General features: G+C 40.2%; 1 pseudogene; it reads right to left on the minus strand.

Moving 5' to 3' along the window:
* LOC145537567 (heat shock transcription factor, Y-linked-like) overlaps nt 1-9493 on the minus strand; it is a 31798-nt pseudogene extending 22305 nt beyond the window's left edge.
* Nucleotides 9494-12942: the final 3449 nt, after the last annotated feature.

Here is a 12942-nt window from a genome sequence, read left to right on the forward strand (position 1 = left end):
CTGTATGTAACTGGAAAGTTAGACATCTCAACCATTAGTCCAAAATAACTGCTCTGCCATGGCGATAAGATGTGGTACTCTGAAGTAGAGGTAGTCATAGTAGCAAAATTCTCAATATGATCTTTTGTTGGATGTAGTTGCTATGTGAGTGTTGATGGAAAAATGTTCAAGTGATTGTAAACCATAGGTTGATCTATCACAGTTTGCGCTGGTGTTCTAACTGACATTAATGATGGAGAAGAAAAATCCCTTTGATTTGGGGCACTTGTATTACCAGTTATCTGGCTAGTAGAAGGTTTTAGTATGAAAGGCACACTTAAACTTGTTGAACCTGAAAATACACTCCTCTAGTTTCAGAAATAAAATCAGAGTTATGATAATCCACATTGCCCCTTGCTTTAACATGCTTCTTCTTGTAATCATGAATTAAAGAAGATACTGGAGAGACATTTTTAGTTCCAGTTTATTCTTTTCATTCTTACAAAAAACTGGGCACAGACTCGTTTAAAATTCAGATTATGATAGAACTGTATCTAAAAAACCAGGATGAAAATTTAGTGACTTTTTAAAGCAAGGTAAAACAAAAAAGCATAGCTCAACTATAAAACTGATTCTTTTAAGCATACAAAGTTAATAGCATCTAAACAGCTCCATTAGCATTTTTAAATACATACATATTAGAAGTTACTGTGTTCCGCAAGTAAAATCATGTAGTATATCTAGAGTAAATTCCACTTTCAGTGGCTTCAGGATTTATGTCTAGTTGAAACTTGCAAGGAAATTTTTGAAATATCAAATGTTTTAATATCCAGCTATTCTCAACTTAAAAAAGAAAAGGGAAAAAAATAAGAAACAAAGCTTGTAACATGTTTTCTCAGTTTTAAAGTCAGTTTTAAGTATCTACGTTAACACACTCACTGAGTCACACGGATTAATCTCATACATTCCTCAACTAAGTGAAAAAATATGAATACCATGTTCAAAACAGAGATTTTTTTTTTTCCTGCCAGGAAGTCAGCTACTGAAGGAGATCTTTGAAAAGTTTGTCGCATTTTACTAAACCCCCAAAGTTTAAGCTGTTGTACTAATTTTTTCATATTATCGGTTTTAGATATTTTGTGAGTGACCTTTCTTGGTGGCTTAGACAGTAAAACAGCTAACGACAACGTAGGAGACCCGGGTTTGATCCCTCGGTCGGGAAGATTCCCTAGAGAAGGAACTGGGGCAACACACTCCAATACTCTTGCCTGGAAAATCGCATAGACAGAGAATTCTGGTAGGCTACAGTCCATGGGGTTGCAAAGAGTCAAGAGCTCTTTCTTGACGTCTTTTTATTGATCGCTATAGAAAGGTTCACTCCCATTCCAACAAACAGATTTAAGCTGATCACTTTCAACTGTATTCCAACGTTTTTGAGGAAATGTGAGTGAAAGCAAGTCATCTGATTCACCTGGATCAGAGATAGAAAATGTGTAACACGGTTCTTTTATCACAAATTCTTCAGACAAAACCTGAAAAGGGAGGCGGGGCTAAGATGGCAGAGGAATAGGACGGGGACACCACTCTCTCCTCCACAAATTTATTGAAAGAACATCTGAACGCTGAGCAAATTTCACAAAACTACTTCTGAACGCTGGCAGAGGACATCAGGCTTCCACAAAGACAGTGCATTATCTTCAAAAGAGATGGGAGAAATTATAAAAGATAAAAAGAGAGACAAAAGAGTTAGGGACGGGGACCCGTCCCGGGGAGGGAGTCGTAAAAGAGGAGCAATTTCCAAGCACCAGGAAACCCTCTCACCGGCGGGTGTGGGGGAAGATTTCTTATCTCGGAGGGCAACGTAACTGGGAGAAAAAATAAATAAAACCCACAGATTACGTGCCCAAAGCAACTCCCAGCAGAGAACTCCAGACGCTCGCATCATCCGCCACCAGCAAGTGGGGGCTGAATGGAGAGGAGGGGGCGGTACTGCTTAGGGTAAGGACCGGGCCTGAGTGCCCTGAGGGCAATCTGAGGGAGCTAACATGAGATAACAACCTAAACTGTGGGACAGCCAGAGAGAGAGAACTATCCTGCGAAAAGCCCTACTCTAAGGCTCTGCCGGCCCGCTCACAGAACAAAGCACTGAGCGATACCAGAGGAGAGCTAGCTGGCTGCGGACCACCCCATCCCCTGCCAGACACAGCAGGCAGGCGGGGCCAGCCAGAGCCGGAAAGGGGCAAACTCGGCCGCAGAGAGGGCACCCCCTACCAAAGCGCAAACAGGCTCCCAGTTTCTAAGCAAAGACTGGCTGAGATCCCGGAGGGTCGACTGCCGCCCAGAGGGTCACAGCCAGAGACCAGCTCCCCAGAACCGACACAAAGCACACCGGAGCCAGGCGCCCCGGTAAACCGAGGCGGGGACCAGGGAGGTGATAAGCTGCACTGCCCCAACAGGGGAGAGTGCATTCGCCAAACTCCTGGCCGCCTGAGCAGCTCCAACCGGGAACGGCACAAGCCACAGGCGAAACTGAGTCTGCGCCTTTGTGGAGTAACCAGGAGCCTGAACCTGAGCGGCTTAGACCTGGGAAGTGCACGCATCTCAGGGCCCACTCCCCGGCCGAGTAACCTGAAGCCTGAGCAGGGTAGACGGGGAAAGCACACACGCCGTGAGCAGGGGGCGAACCCAGTGTGGCCGATACACTGCGAGCTCGCCACACACACGCCAGGTTTGCAGTGTTCCTCCCTCCCCACAGCACGACTGAACAAGCGAACCTAAAGAGACCACCTCCACCCCTTTGTGGCAGGGCGGAAATTAGATACTGAAGAGACCTCCAAACAGAAGCCAAATAAACAGAGGGAAGCGCCTTGGAAGTGACAGGCCAACAGATTAAAATCCCTGTAGTTAATACCAACTGCATTGAAAGGGACCTATAGATCTTGAAAAGTATAAGCAGGAACAAGGATCTATCTGAAACTGAGCAGACCCCACACTGCTCACAACAGCTCCAGAGAAAGTCCGGGATATATATTTTTTTACTATTGTTAATTTTTTTTTAATTTTTTTCTCTTCTTTCCTTTTTATTCAAGTCTTCTATTACACCTTTAACTTTCCTTTTCATAACCCACTACTAACTTGAAAAAAAAAAACAACCCAATTTTTCAAGCAAACTGCATACATATATCTTATACCTTTTGTGTTTTCTTTTTTTACTGTTTTTTTTCACTGTTTTACTGTTTTATTTTCTTTTTACACTGTTTCCTTCTTTCTTTTTTTATATTGTAAGTTTTATAAGAGTCTAACATCTGCTCTAGATTTTTAATCTTTGTTTTACATATTTGATATCAATTTTGCACATTTAAGAACCCAATCTTTAGGACCCATTTTTACTCAGGAGTGTGATCACTGGCCTGATTACTCTCTCCCCCTATTGATGCTCTTTCTTCTCCCCCAGGGATCCTCTATCTCCCACCCTCCTCCTTCTCTTCTCAACCCAACTCTGTGAATATCTGAGGGTGTTCTGGGTACCGGAGAACACTTCAGGAACAGGATACTGCCCAGATCTCTCTCTCCCCTCTTGATTCCTCCCTTTCTACTCATGCTCACCTCTATTACCTTCCTCCCCCCTCTCTATGTATCTCTGTGAATCACTCTGAGGGTTCCAGACTGTGGAAAGCACAGAGGGAAGTGCTTACTGGCTAGATTGCTCGCTCCACATTTGAATTCACCTCTTCCCCTCCTGGTCACCTCACCCCCACCACCACCACCACCAATTCATCTCTCCATGTAACTCAGTGAACCTTTCTGGGAATCCCTCACTGTGGAGAATCTTTTCACCATTAACCTAAAAGTTTCATTATTGATGCTGTATGGATGGAGAAGTCTTGAGGCTACTGCAAGAATAAGACTGAAAGCCAGGGGAAACATTAATTAATAAGACGCCATCCAATAGCCTCCACATATACACTGAAATAAAGCTGCCGCCAAGAGCCAATAAGTTCCAGAGCAAGACATACCACGCAAATTCTCCAGCAAAGCAGGAACATAGCCCTGAGCATCCATATACAGGCTGCCCAGAGGAACACCAAATCCATAGACATCTCAAAACTCAATACTGGTCACTCCATTGCACTCTAGAGAGCAAGAATCCAGCTCCATCAACCAGAACACCGACACAAGATCCCCCAACCAGGAAGCCTTGACAAGCCACCTGTCCAACCCCACCCACAGTGAGGAACCTCCACAATAAAGAGGAACTTCATACTACCAGAATACAGAAAGGCCATGCCTAACACAGCAATCTAAACAAGATGAAAAGGCAGAGAAATACTCAGCAAGTAAAGGAAAATGAGAAATGCCCACCAAACCAAACAAAAGAGGAGGAGATAGGGAATCTATCTGAAAAAGAATTTAGAATAATGATAATAAAAATGATCCAAAATCTTGAAAGCAAAATGGAGTTACAGATAAATAGCCTGGAGACAAGGATTGAAAAGATGCAAGAAATGTTTATCAAGGACTTAGAAGAAATAAAAAGGAGTCAATATATAATGAATAATGAAATAAAGGAGATAAAAGACACTCTGGAGGGAACCAACAGTAGAATAACGGAGGCAGAAGATAGGATAAGTGAGGTAGAAGATAGAATGATGGACATAAAAGAAGCAGAGAGGAAAAAAGAAAAAAGAATCAAAAGAAATGAGGAAAAACTCAGGGACCTCTGGGACAATATGAAACTCCCCAACATTCGAATCATAGGAGTCCCAGAAGAAGAAGATAAAAGGAAAGGCCATGAAAAAATACTCGAGGAGATAATAGTTGAAAATTTCCCTAAAATGAGGAAAGAAATAGTCACAGAAGTCCAAGAAACCCAGAGAGTTCCAAACAGGATAAACCCAAGGCGAAACACCCCAAGACACATATTAATCAAATTAACAAAGATCACACACAAAGAACAAGTAATAAAAGCAGCAAGGGAAAAACAACAAATAACACACAAGGGGATCCCCATAAGGATAACAGCTGATCTTTCAATAAAAACCCTTCAGGCTAGAAGGGAATGGCAGGACATACTTAGAGTAAAGAAAGAGAATAATCTACAACCCAGCAAGTATCTCATTCAGATATGAAGGAGAATTCAAAAGCTTTACAGACAAGCAAGAGCTGAGGGAATTCAGCACCACCAAACCAGCTCTCCAACAAATGCTAAAGGATCTTCTTTAAACAGGAAACACAGAAAGGATGTTTCAACCTGAACTCAAAATAACAAAGTAAATGGCAAAGGGATCGTGCTTATCAATAATTACCTTAAATGTAAATGGGTTGAATGCCCCAACCAAAAGACAAAGGGTTGCTGAATGGATACAAAAACAAGACCCCTATATATGCTGTCTACAAGAGACCCACCTCAAAACTAGGGACACACACAGGCTGAAAGTGAAGGGATGGAAAAACATATTTCATGCAAACGGAGACCAAAAGAAACAGGAGTCGCAATACTCATTTCCGATAAAATAGACTTTAAAATAAAGGCTGTGAAAAGGGACAAAGAAGGACACTACATAAAGATCAAAGGATCAATCCAAGAAGAAGATGTAACAATCATAAATATATATGCACCCAACATAGGAGCACCACAATATATAAGGCAAATACTAACAAGTATGAAAGGGGAAATTAAAATAACACAATAATAGTGGGAGACTTTAATACTCCACTCACACATATGGATAGATCAACTAAACCGAAAATTAACAAGGAATCAAAAACTTTAAATGATACAATAGACAAATTAGATTTAATTGATATTTACAGGACTTTCCACCCCAAAACAATCAATTTTACCTTTTTCTCAAGTGCACACGGTACTTTCTCCAGGATAGATCACATCCTGGGCCATAAATCTAGCCTTGGTAAATTCCAAAAAAAATTGAAATCATCCCAGCCATCTTCTCTGACCACAATGCAGTAAGATTAGACCTCAATTACGGGAAAAAAAACTATTAAAAATTCCAACTTATGGAGGCTAAGCAACACGCTTCTGAATAACCGACAAATCACAGAAGAAATCAAAAAAGAAATCAAATTATGCATAGAAATGAATGAAGATGAAAACACGACAGCCCAAAACCTATGGGACACTGTAAAAGCAATGCTAAGGGGAAGGTTCATAGCAATGCAGGTGTACCTCAAGAAACAAGAAAAAAATCAAAAAATCAACTAACTCTACATCTAAAGCAACTAGAGAAGGAAGAAAGGAAGAACCCCAGGGTCAGTAGAAGGAAAGAAATCTTAAAAATTAGGGCAGAAATAAATGCAAAAGAAACAAAAGAGACCATAGCAAAAATCAACAAAACTAAAAGCTGGTTTTTCGAGAAGATAAACAAAATTGACAAGCCATTAGCCAGACTCATCAAGAAACAAAGGGAGAAGAATCAGATCAACAAAATGAGAAATGAAAATGGAGAGATCACAACAGACTCCACAGAAATACAAAGGATCATAAGCGACTACTACCAACAGCTATATGCCAACAAAATGGACAACTTAGAAGAAATGGACAAATTCTTAGAAAAGTATAACTTTCCAAAACTGAACCAGGAAGAAATAGAAGATCTTAACAGACCCATCACAAGCATGGAAATCGAAACTGTAATCAGAAATCTTCCAGCAAACAAAAGCCAACGACCAGACGGCTTCACAGCGGAATTCTACCAAAAATTTAGACAAGAGCTAACACCCATCCTACTCAAACTCTTCCAGAAAATTGCAGAAGATGGTAAACTTCCAAACTCATTCTATGAGGCCACCATCACCCTAATTCCAAAACCAGACAAAGATGTCACATAAAAAGAAAACTACAGGCCAATATCACTGATGAACATAGATGCAAAAATCCTTAATAAAATTCTAGCAAACAGAATCCAACATCATATTAAAAAGATCATACATCATGACCAAGTGGGCTTTATCCCAGGAATGCAAGGTTTTTTTTTAACATCCGCAAATCAATCAATGTAATACACCACATTAACGAATTGAAAGATAAAAACCATATGATTATCTCAATAGATGCAGAAAAAGCCTTTGACAAAATTCAGCATCCATTTATGATAAAAACCCTCCAGAAAGCAGGAATAGAAGGAACATACCTCAACATAATAAAAGCTATATATGACAAACCCACAGCAAATATTATCCTCAATGGTGAAAAATTGAAAGCATTTCCCCTAAAGTCAGGAACAAGGCAAGTATGCCAACTTTCACCACTACTATTGAACATAGTTTTGGAAGTTTTGGCCACAGCAATCAGAGTGGAAAAAGAAATAAAAGGAATACAGATAGGAAAAGAAAAAGTAAAACTCTCACTGTTTGCAGATGACATGATCCTCTACACAGAAAAACCTAAAGACTCTACTAGAAAATTAATAGAGTTAATCAATGAATATAGTAAAGTTGCAGGATATAAAATTAACACAGAGAAATCCCTTGCATTCCTATACTCCAGTAATGAGAAAACAGAAAGAGAAATTAAGGAAACAATACCATTCACCATTTCAACAAAAAGAATAAAATACTTAGGAATATATCTACCTAAAGAAACAAAAGACTTATATATAGAAAAGTATAAAACACTGATGAAAGAAATCAAAGAGGACACAAACAGATGGAGAAATATACCATGTTCATGGATTGGAAGAATTAAAATAGTGAAAATGAGTATACTATCCAAAGCAATCTATACATTCAATGCAATCCCTATCAAGCTACCAATGATATTTTTCACAGAACTAGAACAAATCATCTCAAAATTTGTATGGAAATATAAGAAACCTTGAATAGCCAAAGCAATCTTGAGGAAGAAGAATGGAACTGGAGGAATCAACCTGCCTGACTTCAGGCTCTACTACAAAGCCACTGTCATCAAGACAGAATGGTACTGGCACAAAGATAGAAATATAAATAAGTGGAACAAAACAGAAAGCCCAGAGATAAACCCATGCACCTATGGACACCTTATCTTCGATAAAGGAGGCAAGAATATACAATGGAGAAAAGACAATCTCTTTAACAAGTGGTGCTCGGAAAACAGGTCAACCACCAGTAAAAGAATGAAACTAGAACACTTCCTAACACCATACACAAAAATAAACTCAAAATGGATTAAAGATCTAAACATAAGACCAGAAACTATAAAACTCCCAGAGGAAAACATAGGCAAAACACTCTCTGACATAAATCACAGCAGGATCCTCCATGACCCACCTCCCAGAATATTGGAAATAAAAGCAAAAATAAACAAATGGGACCTAATTAAAATTAAAAGCTTTTGCACAACAAAGGAAACTATAAGCAAGGTGAAAAGACAGCCTTCAGAATGGGAGAAAATCATAGCAAACGAAGCAACAGATAAACAATTAATCTCAAAAATATACAAGCAACTTCTGCAGCTGAATTCCAGAAAAATAAACGACCCAATCAAAAAATGGGCCAAAGAACTAAACAGTCAGTTCTCCAAAGAAGACATACAGATGGCTAACAAACACATGATAAGATGCTCAACATCTCTCATTATTAGAGAAATGCAAATCAAAACCACAATGGGGTATCAGTTCACTCCAGTCAGAATGGCTGCTATCCAAAAGTTTACAAGCAATAAATGCTGGAGAGGGTGTGGAGAAAAGGGAACCCTCTTGCACTGTTGGTGGGAATGCAAACTAGTACAGCCACTATGGAGAACAGTGTGGAGATTCATTAAAAAACTGGGAATAGAACTGCCATATGAACCAGCAATCCCACTGCTGGGCATATACACCGAGGAAACCAGAATTGAAAGAGACGCGTGTACCCCAATGTTCATCGCAGCACTGTTTACAATAGCCAGGACATGGAAGCAACCTAGATGTCCATCAGCAGACGAATGGATAAGGAAGCTGTGGTACATATACACAATGAAATATTACCCAGCCATTAAAAAAATACATTTGAATCAGTTCTACTGAGATGGATGAAACTGGAGCCCATTATACAGAGTGAAGTAAGCCAGAAAGAAAAACAACAATACAGTATACTAATGCATATATGTGGAATTTGAAAGATGGTAACGATAACCCTATATGTGAGACAGAATAAGACACACAGATGCATAGAACAATCTTATGGACTCTGAGGGAGAAGGTGAGGGTGGGACGTTCTGGGAGAATAGCATTCAATCATGTATATTGTCATATGTGAAACAGAACACCATTCCATGTTCAATGCATGGGACAGATGCTCAGGGCCGGGGCAGTGGGATGGCCCGGAGGGATAGGATGGGGAGGGAGGTGAGTGGGAGGCCCAGGAGGAGGAACGCATATGGGCCCATGGCTGGTTCATGTCAATGTGTGGCAAAAACTATTACAATATTGTAAAGTAGTTAGCCCCAACTAAAATAAATAAATATATATATATATATATAAACCTGAAAAGGATCTTCTTCAATCAGAGACCTCAAGACCAAGTTCCCAGTAATTGTGTGATATCATGAAGGAGATCTAATGCAGGTTTCTAAACCAACTGATCCATCTTTAGGAAACACACTTTGAATTTATGAAAAAACTATGTGCCATTTCAAATCATTCTTCAAATACTTTTCTAATTTGTCTGATTTTATACAGTGCAAATTCAAATGATGTGTGGCTACACTACAAAGCTAATCTCTCTGGATCCTCACAGATCATCACTGTTTCTCAATCTGAGCAGCAGTGACATCACACAATCACTGGTTTCCTAACAATTAAAGGGTAACACTCAGCCAGTGTTTACTTTACTATGAAGTGAATTATATCAACCTAAAATATAGGCTGCTTACTTAAATAGAAACCACAAATATGAAACTTGCAAAATTTCATTCCTCAAGAAATTTTACACAAACAAATTACATCAATAAGTCTACTTTGTTCTTGAAATAAAAGTATTGTATCACTCTTTAGTACACACACTCTTAGAAGTCAATACTTTTACCAAAAAAAACTTGGGTGTGCTTGCTTGTGTGCAATAAAGTCAAACAACTGACTGTGAGCTGTGGTGAAAGCAAGTGTAGTGTGATGTTTATTGTAGGTCCAAGCAAAGAGTATTCTTGGCATTGCCTTTCCTTGGGATTGGAAAGAAAACTGACCATTTGCAGTCCTGTGGGCACCTCTGAGTTTTCCAAATTTGCTGACACATTGAGCGCAGAACTTTCACAGCATCATCTTTTAGGATTTAAAAATGGAATTCCATAATTACCACTAGCTTTGTACGTAGTGCCTCTTCCTAAGGCCCAGTTGGCTTCACACTCCAGGATGCATGTCTCTAGGTGAGTGATCACACCATGGTGACTATCTGGGTCATGAAGGTGTTTTGTACAGTTCTGTGTATTCTTGTCACCACTAATTAATGTATTTTGCTTCTGTAAGGTACATAGCATTTTGGTACTTTTTCAAGCCCATTTTTGCATGAAATGTTCCCTTGGTATCTCTAATTTTTTGAAGAAATCTCAAGTCTTTCCCATTCAATTGTTTTCCTTTATTTCTTTGCACTGATCACTGAGGAAGGCTTTCTTAACTCTCCTTGCTATTCTTTGGAATTCTGCGTTCAAACAGGTATATATTTCCTTTTCTACTTTGCTTTTCACAGCTCTTTGTACGGTCTCGTCAGGCAGCCATTTTCCTTTTTTGTATTTTTTTTTTTCTTGTTGGGATGGTCTTTATCCATGTCTCCTGTACAATGTCATGCACCTTCGTCCATAGTTCATCAGGCACTCTGTCTATCAGATCTAGTCCCTTCAGTTTGTGTCTTACTTCCACTGCATAATCATAAGAGATTTGATTTATCTCATACCTGAATGGTCTAGTGGTGTTCCTCACTTTCTTCAATTTAAGTCTGAATTTGGGAATAAGGAGTTCATGATCTGAGCCACAGAGAGCTTCCAGTCTTTTCTGTGCTGACTCTATGAAGTTTCTCCAACTTTGGCTGCAAAGAGTATAATAGAGTTCATGATTTGTGCCGCAGTCAGCTCCAGGTCTGTGGATTAGATTATCAATTGGACCAGATTGCCAGTTGCCAGACTCTAAGCTTTAACCTTTTCTGTTTCAGAGAACAGTGTATGCAATAGGTACTATTTAAGCTGTAGGAGGTGAATTATGGAATGAATGTGGGCCTGCAAAGCTCTGTCTTCCTTTTTTTTTTTCCTTTCCCTGCAAGCTTCATAATCAAGACATCTCCCTGGAACTTCTAAACTCTTTCATATATAGATATTTTCAATAGCAACCACTTGATTATTTTGCTCCTCAGAAGCCTTCTTACTCGTACATATTTGATTCTGTGCATCACTTTGTAATAGGACATGCAGTTTAGAGGTGGACCTTACTGCCCGGATTGGGCTTCTCTGATAGCTTAGTTGGTAAAGAATCCGCCTGCAATGCAGGAGACCCCGGTTCGATTCCTTGATGATCAGGAAGATCTGCTGAAGAAGGGATAGGCTACCCACACCAGTATTCTGGCCTAGAAGATTCCATGGCCTGCTGAGTCCATGGGGTTGCAAAGACTCAGACATGCCTGAGCAACTTTCACTTTGACTTTAGAGCATGGATTACTAGTACCAACCATTAAAGGAACTATTCAATAGGACATTGGACCATGGACCTTGGACTTGGAGTATGGCGGCTAGTCAGTGAAATATCTGGTATTCTCTGTCCTTGATGTGCACGGCTCAGACAGTAAGATATCTGCCTGCAACATGGGAGACCCAGCTTCAATTTGTCAAGATCCCCTGGCAAAGGAACTGTCTCCCCATTCCAGTATTCTTGGCTGGAAAATTCCACGGGCAGAAGAGCCTGGTGGGGTCCGGTCGATGGGGTCACCAAGGTCGGACACCACTGAGCAACTGACACTTTCCAACACTTATAATATGTGTGTGTGGCTTGCTTCATGGCAAATTTTAGTGGTCCAAGGGTCAGAGGTAGACTCTGTTTCAGGCATGCAATAAGTAGGAAGACCAGTGGTAAAAACGAGAGGCAGTGTGGCCTGCTGGGTAGAACACACCATACTATACCTATACCTATATCAGACTGTACCTATATCTGATAGGAGGTGGCCCACTGGAGAAGGGCATGGCAAACCACTTCAGTATTCTTGCCTTGAGAACCCCATGAACCGTATGAAAAGGCAAAAAGATCGGACACTGAAAGATGAACTCCCCAGGTCAGTAGGTGCCCAATATGCTAATGGAGATCAGTGGAGAAATAACTCCAGAAATAATGATGGGATGGAGCCAAAGCAAAAACGGTACCCAACTGTGGATGTGACTGGTGATAGATGCAAAGTCGGATGCTGTAAAGAGCAATACTGCATAGGAACCTGGAATGTTAGGTCCATGAATCAAGGCAAATTGAGTGGTCAAACAGGAGATGGCAAAAGTGATCGACGACATTCTAGGAATCAGCGAACTAACATGGACTGGAATGGGTGAATTTAATTCAGATGACCATTATATCTACTACTATATCTACTACTGTGGGCAAGAATCCCTTAGAAGAAATGGAGTAGCCATCATGGTCAACAAAAGAGTCCAAAATGCAGTACTTGCATGCAATCTCAAAAACGACAGAATGATCTCTGTTCGTTTCCAAGGCAAACCATTCAATATCACGGTAATCCAAGTCTATGCCCCGACCAGTAACGCCAAAGAAGCTGAAGTTGAACGGTTCTATGAAGACCTACAAGTCCTTCTAGAACTAATACCCAAAAAACATGTCCTTTTCATTATAGGGGACTGGAATGCAAAAGTAGGAACTCAAGAAACACCTGGCATAACAGGCAAGTTTGGCCTTGGAGTACAGAATGAGTCAGGGCAAAGGCTAATAGAGTTTTGCCACGAGAATGCACTGGTAATAGCAAACACCCTATTCCAACAAAACAAGAGAAGACTCCACACGTGGACAT

The sequence above is a fragment of the Giraffa tippelskirchi genome, chromosome Y (genome assembly GCF_054371585.1).
Source record: "Giraffa tippelskirchi isolate mGirTip1 chromosome Y, T2T-mGirTip1v1.2.pri, whole genome shotgun sequence".
NCBI lineage: Eukaryota > Metazoa > Chordata > Mammalia > Artiodactyla > Giraffidae > Giraffa > Giraffa tippelskirchi.